Raw genomic sequence first — 15,831 nt, 5'->3', positions numbered from 1 at the left:
AAAACCCTTGAGCTGTCAAATTTCTAATTTGGCATCGGGTCAACTGGACAGTGTAGATAGCTAGGATGGCTGACAAGTATGACCACATGACAGTGGCCGACTTGAAAGAGCTGGCGAAAGAGAGAGGCCTTCATGTGAAGAAAGGGCTAAAGAAGGAAGAGCTGATTAAAGTCCTGTGCGACAATGACTCAGCCACAGAGCCACCTTCACGCATGCCAACTCCTGGGTCTTCCCCAGAATCACATCCCCACACACCAAGTCCGGAGCCCTCTGAGGGATCACCCCCTGCGGAGGAGCGCTGGAGGTACTAGATGCGGCCAGAAGCTGAGGAGCGAGAGAGCAAGCACAAGTATGAGCTAGAATTGAAAAGGAAGGAGCACGGGAAGGAACAGCGTCAGCACAAGAAGGAACAGCATGAGCATGAGCTTGCAGTAATCCAAATGCAGGGAAATGCTAACACCGCAGGTGCCCAGCCTGTACAAGATGCATTCCCCAGGCTGAACACCCCGATCTTCTCTTGCTACAAAGACGGGGATGATCCAGAAGTGTTCCTTAGCATCTTCAAAAACCAAGCATGCCGATGGAAGTTGCCAAAGGAAGAGTTCATGAAACATATGGCTGCTCTGGTCGAGGGCAGCATGTCTGTGGTCCTGGACAGCCTGCCCTTGGAATCAGCAGATAACTATGATGCTTTTAAAAATGCCGTGTCTTCAAGGTTCAAGTTAGGACCGTATTATTTCTGGAAGAAATTCCGGAATATCTGCCCACAACCCGAGAAGACAATGGCCGATTTTGCGGCCCTGGTGTGGGACGCACTCCTTAAATGGGCAGAAGGAGCCAAGGCTGACAATTTAGAGAAGGCACTACACCTCATGGTGCTGGACCAGTTTTATTACTGCTGCCCGAGGGAGATTAAAACCCTAGTCAAAGCAGGGCCCCCAAAACTGTCCAAGAGGCCGCTGAAATTGCGGATCAGCTGTTGCTAAATCGTGAGGGGCCAGACAAGAAGCCTCCCGACTTCGGGAAGGAACAGAAAGGGTTCCAAAGATGGGGGAAGGGAGGTCCAGGTGCAAAAGGGGAAAGAGGGCCACCTCCTGTTGAGCGCAAGGTGGCCCCAGATTCAGGCAAACCTCCCAATTCAGAAAAGAGGGGGTGCTATAACTGTGGGGAACCAGGCCACATCAGGCCCAATTGCTCAAAGCTAAGCAATAAACCCAAGCCTGTCAGACATGCAACAGCTGTAAGCAGTGAGGAGAGAGACCCGAGCCACTCGGGTGTGCCTGTTGCTACAGGATTACAAACCCAGAGGAGGTGACGGTCTTTCACTGGACTAATATAATGGTACATGGGAGAACCCTTGTTGGAAAACTGGACGCAGGGTCCAGTGTGTCATTAATTAATGCTAACCTTGTTTCCCCTGCAGATATAGCCCTGGGGAGGACACTTACCATTCAAGGGGTGGGCTACCTGCCATTTGAGGTACCTGTAACACGTCACCCCGTTGAGTGGAGAGGCTGCGGGATGTGCATAGAACTGGGGATGCTGGAAGGGGCTCCTGTCCCCATCCTGGTGGGATGTGATATTATGGAGCTAGACTACCTGCACAGGGAGGAGGGCTGTGGCAGAAATGTCACCATCTGTGTCTCTCTCCAGAAATCTGTCCCGGTCAGCTTGGGACACTGGGGTCGAATTCCTAAGGGAGGGGGGATTTTCCTCCCTGCCTACATGACAAAAGCCTGGTACCGAGGGTGCGGTCCTTCTGGTCACCTGGGTGGGGGGAGGGAAAAGCCCCTGCTCATCTGCCCAGATACCCAGTGATGCTTTTTAAATTGGTTGGCTAGTTGCCAACACTCCTGGTGTCTATTGGACTGAGCTGCTGAGGTCAGAAAGGCTATATAAGAGCCTGGTCCAAGGAGAAGGGGGAGAAGCCATTTTTCCAGCGTGACACAAGCATCAGGACACAGGGAGAGACTCTGATCCATCTGAAATGCTCTCTCTCTGGAAATCTCCGAGCCAGATCTCTACCATCTTCTGGATGATACTTGTAAGTGTTTCTAGAGCTAGTCAGCTCCCAGTGATGCATTTGCGTATCAAATGGCGACCTCAGCCAGACTGTTTTGCTCAATGGTAATCCCTTGATAGTGCTCTACCTCTTACCCTATTCTAACCCTACCCTCTGTAACCAATAAAGTTCTCCTTTGTGACTGGTGTAGGAGACTTATTGAGGGGTGGGTTTAATTATGCCCAGGAGGCCTCTTGGGTCTGCCGACTAAGGGAGACTATCCTTTTTGGCCCCCAACTTGGGGAAGTGCCCCAAGTTCTTGTATTGGGTCGAGTACCCATAGGACTATTAGGCCTGTGTTTCCCCGAGGACGCAGGACCAAAGACAGTCCCTTCTCGGGATGGTGGCAGCACACGTTACCCCCGGACTCTGCAGTGGGGCTCGAAACGGGGTCTGCCAGGGCTTAGGCACCGTTGGAGAGACACGTGGAGTCCGGCAGGTGGATGGCATAGTGAGGTGGGAGGCTCAACACAGCAGCTCCCCTTACTGGCCCACCACAAGTGTCTGGGCTACATTTATTGGCAATTCACCAGTGAGTTGTGTAATCGACCTAACGAGTAGCAGGTGCCTGGAACTCGTGCTCCACTGATCTCAGTGCTTTAGCTCACGCAATCATCAAGGCATCATGCGGTCTGTGGAGCCTGCTGCTTTGAGCAGGGGATTGGACTAGATTCTAGAGCTGTGAGCATGTGTCCGTGTGCATGGAGTGCCTTACATCCCTGAGTTGTGGTGGGGAAACAGGTGCTGGAGCTTTGGCCCTGTCCCCCTGCAGGAGGGTAGGGGGCCTCCCTTGGTAGGGGTGAGGAGCGTTTGACTCACACTTTCCTCTCTCCACTAGGCCAGGGGGCAGCAGGGGCACCATGATCCCTGCTGTCTCGTGCTGGGTGTGGTGACCCTTGCCTCAACCACACCTGCCCCCATCCAGTGCCAGGACCAGCTGCCAGGTGAGAGCAGAACCCGGGTGTCCATGGTAGCTGCCTTCCCCTCTCCAAACACTAGGGGAACCCCTATGCCCTAGAGGGGTTCCCCCAGTGGGTGGGTGAGGAGTCTATCTTCCACCCCTACCAAGCTTCTGGGGTGTGGGACCCCTCTGCTCCTCCCTTAGCCTGCTCCCCCCAAGGGGGTCGGACCACACCGCACTGTCTTTGTGTAGGGGTCCCCATGCAGCACTGTGTTGTGCCAGAGGGGGCAGCCACCTGTGTGCCCCTGGGCCACCAGCACTGCACAGTGATTGCTGATGTGTGGTACACAAAGGAGATACATCCATACAAGATAGGGCTGTGCATCTTGGGAGGACGTGTGGCCCACAGCTTGGGCGACCTCATCCATAGGCATGGGATCTTCATAGTAAAGAGCATGGTACAACAGCTCCATGGGCGCTACGAGATCAGCTGGTCTCCAAATAGGACTCTCCTGCCTTACATTACTCTGGTGCTGCCTGGTAAGGAGTCTCCAGCAGGGGTTGATATTGGGGTGAGGGCACAGTGGGGCAGACACACACCTCCTTTTATCCCTGCTCCCACAAGGGCATGGGAGAAACAGGAACATTTCTATCCAGGCAGCCAGGAGGCAGCCCATCTTTGATTCCTACTAATCCGTCCATCCTCAGGGGTGCACGCTCCCTCCTTTTCAGTAGTCTTGATCTTCCACTAATTAACCTACCCTTTCTTCTACAGTTCTGTTGCCTGTCAGCCATTCCTAGTAATGAATTTCTTCACCAGTCTTGATGTCCCGCCAGTCAAACCATCCTTTCTTCTGCTGCTGTCAGCCCTGCCTGGTCACATATCTCCTCTTTTGCAGCCCTGCAGACTGTGGCTCTAGCTAGAAACCTGCACTCGGGGGTAGTCCTGCAAATTCAAGGGTGCACCCAACTGACTGCTCAGGAAGGTTCCTGGAGGTGCTGTCAAGATGCTCAAGAAGGCAATATCTTGTGTTTATTCATCTGAATTAGATTGCTATTTAATTGTAATGACTATGGGACTAACAACACAATAGCTTTGGGTGTTTGGGCTCCTTTTTGCCTTGTTTCTTATGTTTTTCTTTTTTTTTTTTAAATATATATATATATATATATATATATATATATATATAAAATCTAGTAAATTGTTGATTTATATATTTGATATATAATTATGCATGATAATGATATTTACAATTGTTGATTATATATCTAAAATCTAGTACATATTCCATTGGTTATATTTGTTTTGCTTCAATCTACAAGTGAATACCATAGCGCCAGGCGCTTGGTATATTACCAGAGTGTCTAGTTTCCCTTTAGCTGGAGAATATTATCTATTGTTTCCTATATGCTGAGGCACCGCTTCTTCTTCAGTCCCATTTTCTATATCCTACGTCTGCCCATGCTCTTAGTTTCTCTCCTCTATTTTGGAGCACTGAAGACACTTTTTAGCTCTAGCTATTGAAGACCTTCACTGAGGTGTGGCCATGTTCACTCAGGTGTACACATGACTGACCATGAAGTATTGGAGGTACCATCTAGATGCTCAAGAAAGGTAGACCTTGTTTTATGAATCTCAATAAGAGATGTACATGTAATGAGAATTACAAAGGGGTAGTCTAGTCCCACCAGGGGTAGTGCCTTGCTAGACCTGGTCTTAGCAACAGGGGATGATCTCGTGGGGAACCTGCAAATTCATGGTAGCCTGGGAGATAGTGACCATCACTTGGTCGAATTCACTATCCAGCGAAGGGTGGTTAAAGTAACTAGTGGGGCTAAGGTGTTGGACTTCAGAAGGGCCAACTTTAGCAAGCTTAGAAGGCTAGTTAGTGAGGGGATGCAACTCAAGAACATAGAGCATATGGGGGTCCAGGAGGGTTGGAGGTATCTCAAGGGAGTGATCCTTGGGGCTCAAAAGTAGTCTACCCCATTACATAGGAAGGGAGGTAAGGCAGTAAAAAAGCCCCCTTGGCTGAACAGAGAACTCCAGGAGAGTCTGGGGGCAAAGAAAGAGCTGTATAGGCAATGGAAGCAGGGAACAGCCACCAAGTAGGAATATATCTCCCTGGTGAGCTATTGCAGGGAATCAGTTAGGCAGGCCAAGGCGGGGCTTGAGCTCAGGCTGTCTTCAACAATCAAGGACAATAAAAAGTCCTTCTTCAGGTATATAGTGGGCAAAAGGAAAGCTCAGAGCAACATAGGGCCCCTGCAGGACACATCAAGACAGTTGGTGGTTGACACGGGGCAAAAAGCAGAGCTCTTCAATGAGTTCTTCGCTTCAGTATTTCTATGTACCGACCAAGCCAATTCCCCCACCTCGATCACTGATGGATATCCACAGGGCACTAGTCCGCCTAGGGTTAGTTCTGAAATAGTTAAGGAGCTCCTGGAGGAGCTGGATGGGTACAAGGCAGCAGGCCCGGATGACTTCCATCCACGGCTGCTGAAAGAATTGGCCAGCGTCATAGCTGAGCCACTGGCACAGCTGTTCGAGCACTCGTGGTGCTCCGGCCAGGTCCCTGAGGACTGGCGAAGGGCCAATGTGGTGCCCATTTTCAAGAAAGGGAGAAGGGATGAGCCGGGTAACTTTAGGCCAGTCAGTCTGACCTCTATTCCTGGGAAAATGCTAGAGAAAATAATCAAAGAGCACATTTGTGCAGGCCCAGCAGGGGAAACGATGCTGAGGGGAAACCAGCACGGGTTTGTCACAGGTAGATCCTGCCTGACAAACCTTGTAGCCTTCTATGACCAGGTCACACACTGCCTGGACGCGGGAGGCGAGGCTGATGTCATCTTCCTGGACTTCAGGAAGGCCTTCGACACAGTCTCGCACCCTATCCTCATTGGGAAGGTAGCAGACTGTGGAGTGGACGCCTACACAGTCAGGTGGGTGGCCAACTGGCTTAGGGACCGCACCCAGAGTGGTGGTGGATGGGTCCTTCTCGGCCTGGAGGGAGGTGGGCAGTGGGGTCCTGCAGGGTTCAGCCCTCGGACCGATATTATTTAATATCTTCATCAGCGATTTGGACGAGGGTGTGGAGAGCACCCTCTCCATGTTGGCTGATGACACCAAGTTATGGAGCAAAGTTAGTACACCGGAGGGCAGGGAGCAGATTCAGGCCGACCTGGACAGGTTGGATCAATGGGCAAAGAGAAATAGGATGCAACTTAATAAAGATGAATGTAAGGTACTCCACCTGGGAAGGAGGAACCCCAGCACACCTATAGGTTGGGAAGTGTCCTTCTCAGCAGCTCGGAGGCAGAGAGGGATCTTAGAGTCATAATTGACTCCAAGATGAACATGAGCCAGCAATGTAACGAGGCCATCGACAAAGCCAATCGCACCTTGCCATGCATTAGCAGGTGCATGACTAATAGCTCAAGGGAGGTGATGCTCCCCCTCTATGCGGCACTGGTCAGGCCGCAGTTGGAGTACTGTGTCCAGGTTTGGGCACCGCACTTCAAGAGGGACGCGGGGAATCTGGAGCGGTCCAGAGGAGGGCCACTCGCATGATTAGTGGCCATCGTGATAGACCCTACAGGGGGAGGTTGAGAGAGCTGAATCTCTTCAGCCTTCACAAGAGACGGCTGAGGGGAGATCTTGTGGCCCCCTATACACTTATTAGGGAGGTCAATGGGGAATAGGGGAAGCGCTGTTTACTAGGGCGCCCCAGGGAATGACTAGGAATAACAGGTGTAAACTAGTTGAGAGTGGATTTAGGTTAGATATTAGGGAGAAGTTTTTCGCAGTAAGGGTGGCCAAGATCTGGAATGGGCTCCCAAGAGAGGTGGTGCTATCACCTAGCTTGGAGGTCTTCAAGAGGAGGCTAGATAGTCACCTGGCTGGGGTCATCTGACCTCGGTCCTCTTTCCTGGGCAGGGGGTCGGACACGATGATCCACTGTGGTCCCTTCCGACTCTACAATCTATGAATCTATGACAATGGGACTGATTAAACATGGTCTTTCAACTGTGTTTCGTCTTGTTGCTGTGCTTTTGAAACTTGCTGTGTATCAGGTATGGGGTTGGATTAGATGTGAGCTCTAGAGGTCCCTTCCAGCCCCACTTCTCTATGACTCTCTGCCTGTGACCCTATAGCATCTGCACTTCCTGTCCAGCCTGACTTGTCTACGATGCTGTGACTCTGTGAGCTCTGGAGGTCCCTTGCAGCCTCACATCTCTGATTCTGTGACATTATTCTACAACCTCTATGCACCCAAACCTCCCCATCACCTCCTCTCCTTCTGTTTCCTCCCAGAACCAACCTTGCTCCCACCAACCATTTCATTGCAGACCAGGCTTTGTCTAGCCAGGTCTTAAAAACCTCCAAGGATGGAGCCTCCACCACCTCCCTGGGTAATCTGTTCCAGTGCTTCACCACCATTGTAGTGAGACAGTTTTTCCTAATATCCAACCTCAACTCCCCTTGCTGCAACGTGAGCCCATTGCTCCTTGTCCTGTCATCTGCCACCACTGAGACCAGCCCAGCTTCACCCTCTCTGGGACCACCCTGCAGGGAGCTGAAGGCTGCTGTTCAACCCTGTCAGTCTTCCCTTCTCCAAGCTAAATAACCCCAGTGCCGCCAACCTCTCCTCACATATCATGTGCTCCTGCCCCTGAACCATATTTGCTGCCCCACACTGGACTCTCTCCAACATTTTCACATCCTTTCTGTAGTGGGGGGCCCACAACTGGCCACAGGACTCCAGATGTGGCCTCAGCAGTGCTGAGTAGAGGGGAGGAATCACTTCCCTCGATCTTCTGGCAACGCTCCTACCAATGCAGCCCAGGATGTTGTTAGCCTTCTTCACAACAAAAGCACACTTTATGCCTATATCATTCCATGAATTTATGTATTTGTCTGGATTTCCCTCAAAATACATTATGACACAAGAGACACATACCTGCCTGGTGTGTGAGGGTGGGTGGAAATTTGCAGAGAAGTGAGGCCCCCTGAAGTGGCATGAAGCCAGGCAAGAGCAATGGAGAGCTTAAAATAATTAAAAAAGAGAACTCTGGGGCATTTTTGGGTTGTTTTACTGGTTTTCATGGTGGCTTTGTTCTGAGAAGGGGGAAGGGGATGATCGGCCCCCAGTCTGTCCTGCACTGGGTCAGACTGGGGGCTGACTGACTCAGCAGCAGCTCCATAGCAAAGGCCGTGGGGGAACAGTGGAGAGTAAGTGAATAGGAGCTGACAGCGCGCCCGTGTCTCCCAGCCCCGGGCATGGAGGGTACCATGGGGCTGGGGTGCAGACCCTCCCCCCCCCACCACCACTTAGCAGGGAGGTCAGGGCCCCTGACAGACATTTATACACAGGACAATTTTCACTATTTAAAGTCATCAATTAATACGCATGCCAGACTGTGTAGAGCACTTTTAATGTGGCAGAAATTGCCTTAAAGCTGATTGGATGTGTTTTAAATGTAAGGCGAAATGTGGTAGTATGTGTCAAAAAACCCTCTTTCACCTTAATTGCATGTGTATTAAACCAGGGCTTTCTAGGTGGTGATGTCTAATTGCTCCCGCCAGGTGTACCTAGGTAGCTGTACAAGGAGCTGCCTGGAATCAGTTCACATCAGTTCTGCTCTGGGTAACTGGGGAAAAAAAAATAAAGATAGCAGGCCAGGCTCTTTGAGCAGATGTGATATCTTTTATCAGACAAGCTGAGTGGTTGGAAACAAGCTCCTGGCGAGCTCTGGGCGCAGTCGCCCCTGGCAGGGCAGAGGGGGTCTCTGCTGGTCAGAGCCGCCAAGGGATGAGAGAAGCTAAAAGTGGGGCAGGATGTCGTGGGGATGGAAATAGGCAGAAATTAGGAAGACAAAAGGGGAGAAGAGGTGAGGGAGGGGGAGGCAGGCAGGGGAGGAAAAGAAAAGTGATAGACTGCAAGGATAGAAAGAAGCCTTCAGTGAAAAAAGAATAATTAGGAGACAGGAAAGGAGCAAAGAGGGGTGCACAAAGAGTGACAGGAAGCCATGGAAAAGAAAATAAATTGAAATTAGAAAAAAAACAAAAGTAAAACAGGAAAAAGAGGGGGAAGAAAGCAGGGGGGAAAAGGCCTAAGGAAAACAGGACTGTGTTAATAGTATAAGGTGAGAAAGAGGCTCTCAAACAAAAAGGAAAAGGTGAAATCAGGAAGACAAAAGGCAGAACAATAGAGGAGGAGGGGAGGAAAGGTCCCGGGAAAAGAAGGATGTAAGAGGTGGGATCAGGGGTGTAGGTTGTAGCCCTGTTGGTCTAAGGACACAGGCAGACAAGGTTCTTTGGGTGAATCTGATCTCTTTTATTAGACCAACTTATATAGTTGGAAAACAATTATTAAGCAAGCTTTCGGGTTCAAAAACCCTTCGTCAGGCTGAGGAAGTGTCAGCAGGCGGTGTGTGCTCTTCTTGGATGGAATGAGAAGTAAAGCAGCCAGAGTCTGGGCCGGTCTGCACACAAGACAGGCGGTCAGGGAACATGTAGATTGAGGAGTCAATGGGTGAGAGACAGGCGGGGGGGGGGGGGGGGGGGGGGGGGCGGGGAGGAAGAGAGAAGGGGGATGAAAGCCGAGAGATACCTGGGGAGTCAGATGTCAGGCAGGTTATGATGTGTCATCAATCCAATGTCTATATTTAGTCCATAATTTTTAGTATCCAGGAGGCTGATGAAGTGGAGTTCATAGGCTCGTCTCTGGGAAGTGTTGTGTACGTTTCCTTTGAGGATCAGGACTGCAAGATTGGAGAGAGAGTGGTTTTCTTGTGAGAAATGTGCCCCCACTGGTAATTGGGTATTCCTGTCTTTGATAGATGTCCGGTGTGCGTTTGTTCTGGTGCGCAGTTGTTGTCTGGACTCCCCATGTATTTTCCATCAGGGCATTTGGTGCATTGGATGAGATATATCACATTTCTGGAGGTGCAGCTGTGAGATCCTGGGATGCTGATGGCTCTGTTGTGGGGTGTAGTAATAGTGGGGGTGGTGGAGATGTGGGGGCAGGTTTTGCATTTCTTGTCCTGGCACGGTCTGGATCCTTTTGGTGTGGTCTGGGCTTGAGGAAGTCATAGATTCATAGATTCATAGATGTTAGGGTTGGAAGGGACCTCAATAGATCATCAAGTCCGACCCCCTGCATAAGCAGGAAAGAGTGCTGGGTCTAAATGACCCCAGCTAGATACTCGTCTAACCTCCTCTTGAAGACCCCCAGGGTAGGGGAGAGCACCACCTCCCTTGGGAGCCCGTTCCAGACCTTGGCCACTCGAACTGTGAAGAAGTTCTTCCTAATGTCCAGTCTAAATCTGCTCTCTGCTAGCTTGTGGCCATTGTTTCTTGTAACCCCCGGGGGCGCCTCGGTGAATAAATCCTCACCAATTCCCTTCTGTGCCCCCGTGATGAACTTATAGGCAGCCACAAGGTCGCCTCTCAACCTTCTCTTGCGGAGGCTGAAAAGGTCCAGTTTCTCTAGTCTCTCCTCGTAGGGCTTGGTCTGCAGGCCCTTGACCATACGAGTTGCCCTTCGCTGTACCCTCTCCAGGTTATCCGCATCCTTCTTGAAGTGTGGCGCCCAGAATTGCACGCAGTACTCCAACTGCGGTCTGACCAACGCCCTATAGAGGGGAAGTATCACCTCCCTGGACCTATTTGTCATGCATCTGCTGATGCACGATAAAGTGCCATTGACTTTTCTGATGGCTTCGTCACACTGCCGGCTCATGTTCAACTTGGAGTCCACTAGGACTCCAAGATCCCTTTCCACCTCCGTGCCACCCAGCAGGTCATTCCCTAGGCTGTAGGTGTGCTGGACATTTTTCCTCCCTAGGTGCAGCACTTTGCATTTCTCCTTGTTGAACTGCATCCTGTTGTTTTCTGCCCACTTGTCCAGCCTATCCAGGTCTGCCTGCAGCTGTTCCCTGCCCTCCGGCATGTCCACTTCTCCCCATAGCTTTGTGTCATCTGCAAACTTGGACAGAGTACATTTCACTCCCACATCCAAGTCGCTGATGAAGACATTAAAGAGTATCGGTCCAAGGACCGAGCCCTGCGGGACCCCACTGCCCACACCCTTCCAGGTCGAGACCAACCCATCCACCACGACTCTTTGGGTGCGACCCTCCAGCCAATTCGCCACCCACCGGACTGTGCAGTCATCCACATCACAGCCTCTTAGCTTGTTCACCAGTATGGGGTGGGATACCGTATCGAAGGCCTTCCTGAACTCCAGGTATATGACATCCACCCCTCCTCCTGTGTCCAGGCGTTTCGTAACCTGGTCATAGAAAGAGACTAGGTTGGTCAGGCACGATCTGCCCGCCACAAACCCATGCTGGTTTCCCCTCAGCATAATTTGTCCTGCCGGGCTCTCACAAATGTGAGCCTTGATAATTTTTTCAAATACTTTACCAAGAATGGAGGTGAGACTGACTGGCCTATAGTTGCCCGGGTCCTCCTTCCTCCCCTTTTTGAAAATGGGGACCACGTTAGCCCTTTTCCAGTCCTCCGGGACTTGGCCTGTGCGCCACGAGCATTCGAATATTCCCGCCAGTGGCTCTGCAATGACGTCGGCCAGTGCCTTCAGCACCCTCGGATGGAGCTCATCCGGGCCTGCCGACTTAAAGGCATCCAGTTCTTCCAAATGACTCTGCACCACCTCAGGATCTACGCATGGAAGTCTGGCGCCTTGCTGCTGCCTCTCTACAACCCCAGTGAGAGACTTGTCGTGCCCCTCGCTTAGGAACACTGAGGCAAAGAACTCGTTGAGGAGTTCAGCCTTGTCCCCTCTATCTGTCACCAATTGCTTCTGCCCATTTAGCAGGGGTCCTATTCCTCCCTGGGCCTTCCTTTTACTCCCTATGTATCTAAAAAACAATTTCTTGTTGTCCTTTACTTGGGTTGCCATCCTCAGCTCCATGGTAGCTTTGGCCCGCCTAACTGCCTCCCTACAAGCACGAGCAGAGGAGGTATATTCATCTTTAGTGATCTCACCCTGTTTCCACTTTTTATGTGCTCCCCTTTTGGCCCTTAGGCTGCCCTGGATTTCTCTGGTCAGCCATGGAAGCCTCCTGGCCCCTTTCCCTCTTTTGCCTCGCTCGGGGATCGTCTTGCTTTGTGCCCAAAGGATCGTTTCCTTTAGGCACAGCCACCCTTCCTGGGCTCCCATCCCTTCAAAACTCCTACTCTGCAGTGCGTCCTTGACTAATCGCCTGAGTGCATTGAGATCAGCTTTCCTAAAGTCTAGCACTTTCACCCTACTAGTTACCTTACCCACTTGCCGTCTTATGTTGAATTCTATCATAAGGTGATCACTGTCTCCCAGATAGCTACCAATTTGGAGGTCCCCTATCATGTCATCTCCCGTTGCCAATACCAGATCCAGTATGGCATTCCCCCTAGTGGGACCATGCACCTCCTGTGTCAGGTGGAGGTCCTGTACACAAGTTAGAAACCTGCGTGAGCGATGGGACCTTGCTGTCTGCGTCTCCCAGCAGATGTCCGGGTAGTTTAGGTCCCCCATGACTACCGCCTCTTTAGCTTTTATGGTCTCCGAGAGTTGCCTCAGGAGCCCCGCATCTATTTCTTCCCCTTGGTGTGGGGGTCTGTAACAGACCCCTACCACCAAATCCCTTTCTCCTTGCCCCCCATGTAGCCTAACCCACAATCCTTCTACTTCCTCAGCCTCGGATTCTGTCTTGATGAGGGTTGATGTATATCGCTCACTGACATAAAGTGCAACCCCCAGAAGTCTGCTTCTGGTGATGAGGTTGGCGAGGTTCAGTGCTTGTTTGAAGGCTAAGATGGGTGGCTCTGGGAAGATCTCTTTAAGAACAGGGTCTCTTTCTAGTATGGGTTGCAGTTGTTTGAGGATTTTCTGTACGGGTTCGAGGGAGGGGTGATATGTCATAACCAGCGGTGTGCGATTTGTGGGGGGTTTTCTTCTCTACTGCAGCAGTTCTTCACGTGGTATCCGGGTGGCTCTTTCACACGTGCGATCTCTCTCTCTGGAGGAGTGTCCTTGCTGGGTGAAAGCCTTTTTAAGATTGGTGAGGTGGCAATCCCAGGTGCTCTCTTCAGTGCAAATGCAGTGGGATCTGAGGGCTTGGCTGTATATCACAGCTTTTTTGGTGTGTTTCGGGTGATTGCTGGTTCTGTGCAGATATGTATGTTGGTCTGTGGGTTTCTTGTATAACGTGGTCTGTATTTTACCCTTCTGAATACTGATCATCGTGTCTAAAAAGGAGATGCTGGTACTGGAGTATTCTAGAGAAAGTCGGATGGGGGGATGGGGATTGCTGAATTTCTGGTGGAACTCAATCAGAGATTGCAGGTTTTCAGTCCAAATGATGAAGATGTCATTGATGTATCTTAAGTATAGCAAGGGTTTGATGGTACAGTTCTTGAGGAAGTCTTCTTCCAGGTGGCTCATAAAAAGGTTGGCATACTGTGGGGCATTTTGGTGCCCATAGCTGTTCCCATCGTCTGGAGGAAGTGTTGGTTATTAAAAGTGAAATTGTTGTGTGTGAGGATGAAGTGTATAAGGACAGTAATATCTTTGGGTCTGTATTCTGAGTTGTAGTTCCTGTAGATATGTAAGGCAGGCTTGGATGCCATCCTGGTGTGGGATGTTGGTATATAGGCTGGTAACGTCCATGGTGGCTAGGAGGGTGTTGCTGGGAAGGTGGTCTATGTTTTTAAGTTTCTGTAGAAAGTCTGTAGTGTCTTGGACAAAACTTGCTCTGTGGGTGACAAGCGGTTTTAGGATTGATTCAATGAAACCTGATATTTCCTCAGTTGGGGTCCCATGGTTGGATATGATAGGTCTGCCAGGGGTCCCTTGTTTGTGGATTTTAGGGAGCATGTAAAAAGTCCCCGGGTTAGGTAGCGGGGGGATCAAGGTCTGTAGTTTTTCTTGTAGTCTTGATGGAAATTATTTGTTGGTATTGTTGTTTCTTGGTGAAAAGGGGAGTAGGAACTTCTTGTAGTTCTTTGTAGTAGGTGGTGTCAGAGAGCTGTCCGTTGTGGTCTTCACGGTTTAGGATGACTATGGCTCCTCCTTTATCTGCTGGTTTTATTACTATTTGGTGGTCGGATCTTAGAGATTCTGTGGCCTTTTTCTCTGGTGGAAAGAGGCTGTTGTGGTGGCGCGTGTTGCTGATTATTTCATTCTTCATTCTTTCCCTGAAGCAGTCAATGTTGCAGTCAAGTTTAGGGTTTTGTCCACTGTGAGGTGTCCAATCTGATGGTTTTTTGTTTTTTGGGATTGATTTCAAGCTCGTGCTGTTAGTAGATGGAAGAAACCTGCCGTCGTGTTGCTGGTGAATGTGTGTCGGTGTGTTTAGAGGACACTCCACTCTTGTAATGATTGGGGTGAGGCAGCTGCAAAAGGCCTGAGTTTTTCCTAAGCCAGAAATGTCTGCCTGCTCTAATGCACTGCAGCTTGTCTTGAAGTATGAGGCCTTTGGTGCGTGTGTGCTGCCCTTAGCCATCGCAGGCCAGCTTCTGCTCGGGGCTGACTTCATCTGCATCGCTCCTGATTCAAGCTGGTCTAATTGGTGGGCAGGACATAGCCCGTTGTGCGCAGCCCAGCAATGGGTATAAACAGCTCCGTGTAAGAACCCATCCTCTATTACTAGCCATCCCCCGCCACACCCGCTGTCATTCTTGACGAGTAATTTGCTGGTATAGACACATACCTTACATTGCACCGTGGTGGAAAATCCAGCTGTCCTTGCAGATCTGCTGTCTCTGGGGTGGGACACTGCAGTGAGTATTTCCCAGCAAATCTTCAGGCGGAGCCTGTGAACCATTCACTTAAGCTTAACCAGGTGCTAATGAGCAGTACCTGGCCAGTCTACCAGGGCTGCCTCCTTCAATCAACCCCAATATTGGGGAGTTGTGACTCCAAAGAGCCCCCTGGGGGGCTGCTGGGGATCTCGGGGGCTGGCCGGGTCGGGAGCTGGGTTGGGAGCTGGGGAGCAGGTCAGGGAGATCAAGGGCCAAGATGCCTGGGTTGTCTGGGCGGGGAGTGGGGGCTGTGGGATGTGAGCGGGGGGCTGGGAGCCCAGATGTCTGGGAGGTGGAGAGAGGGTTTGGGGGTGCTCTGGTCATGGCTGGATTGGGTCGGGGTCCCCTGCCTGCAGCTTTGAGTATCTCAGTGAAAATCTGACCCCTCCTTGCCTGAGGTATCGGGTAAAGCTGTCACAAACTGAAGCGTCTTTTGTCACTTGTGTCTGGGAGGTCCCTGCCTGTGGCTGCTTTCAGACTGGGAAGGGGAAAGGGAGCAGAGGGAGTTCAGAGCCCCTGGAGGGAGGGGGGCTCCAGGTCACCCACCCCACCCTCCAGCACCGCCAGGAGCCCACGGACGAGCTTCCTCTGCTGCGTTTCCCTGCTCTGGGGCTGCAAACAGCAGCACTGGGCGGTAGCCTGGCTGGTGTGTGTGGTGCTGCCAAGCCTTGGGAGAAGAAAAAGCAGCGCTGCCTTTAAAATCAAGCCCAAAACAAGCCCAACCACCTGCAAGGAGCAGGGAGTGGGGGTGCTTATCAACCCGCCACTCTCAACAAAGTAAAGTGACTTTAAAAAAAGCACAAGCCCAATTGCTTATTATAAGTGGACTTGGCAGCCCTGGCAGAGCCGGTCACTGCTGTGGGAGCCTAACCCTAACCCTATCCCCACCGGGGAGCGGGGTTTGGAGGTCAGGCGATGGGACAGCCACATGCCTGCCTGCCCGAGCTGTCATGGGAGAGGGGCATGGATATCCTGGCACCACTCCGCAATGCCAGAGAGGCAGTTAGTCCTGGTCAGTAATTTCTATCCTGGCAGCTCTGTAGTGCCAGAGAGGCA

Source organism: Alligator mississippiensis, chromosome 11 (genome assembly GCF_030867095.1).
Source record: "Alligator mississippiensis isolate rAllMis1 chromosome 11, rAllMis1, whole genome shotgun sequence".
Lineage (NCBI taxonomy): Eukaryota > Metazoa > Chordata > Crocodylia > Alligatoridae > Alligator > Alligator mississippiensis.
This window is presented reverse-complemented; position numbering follows the sequence as displayed.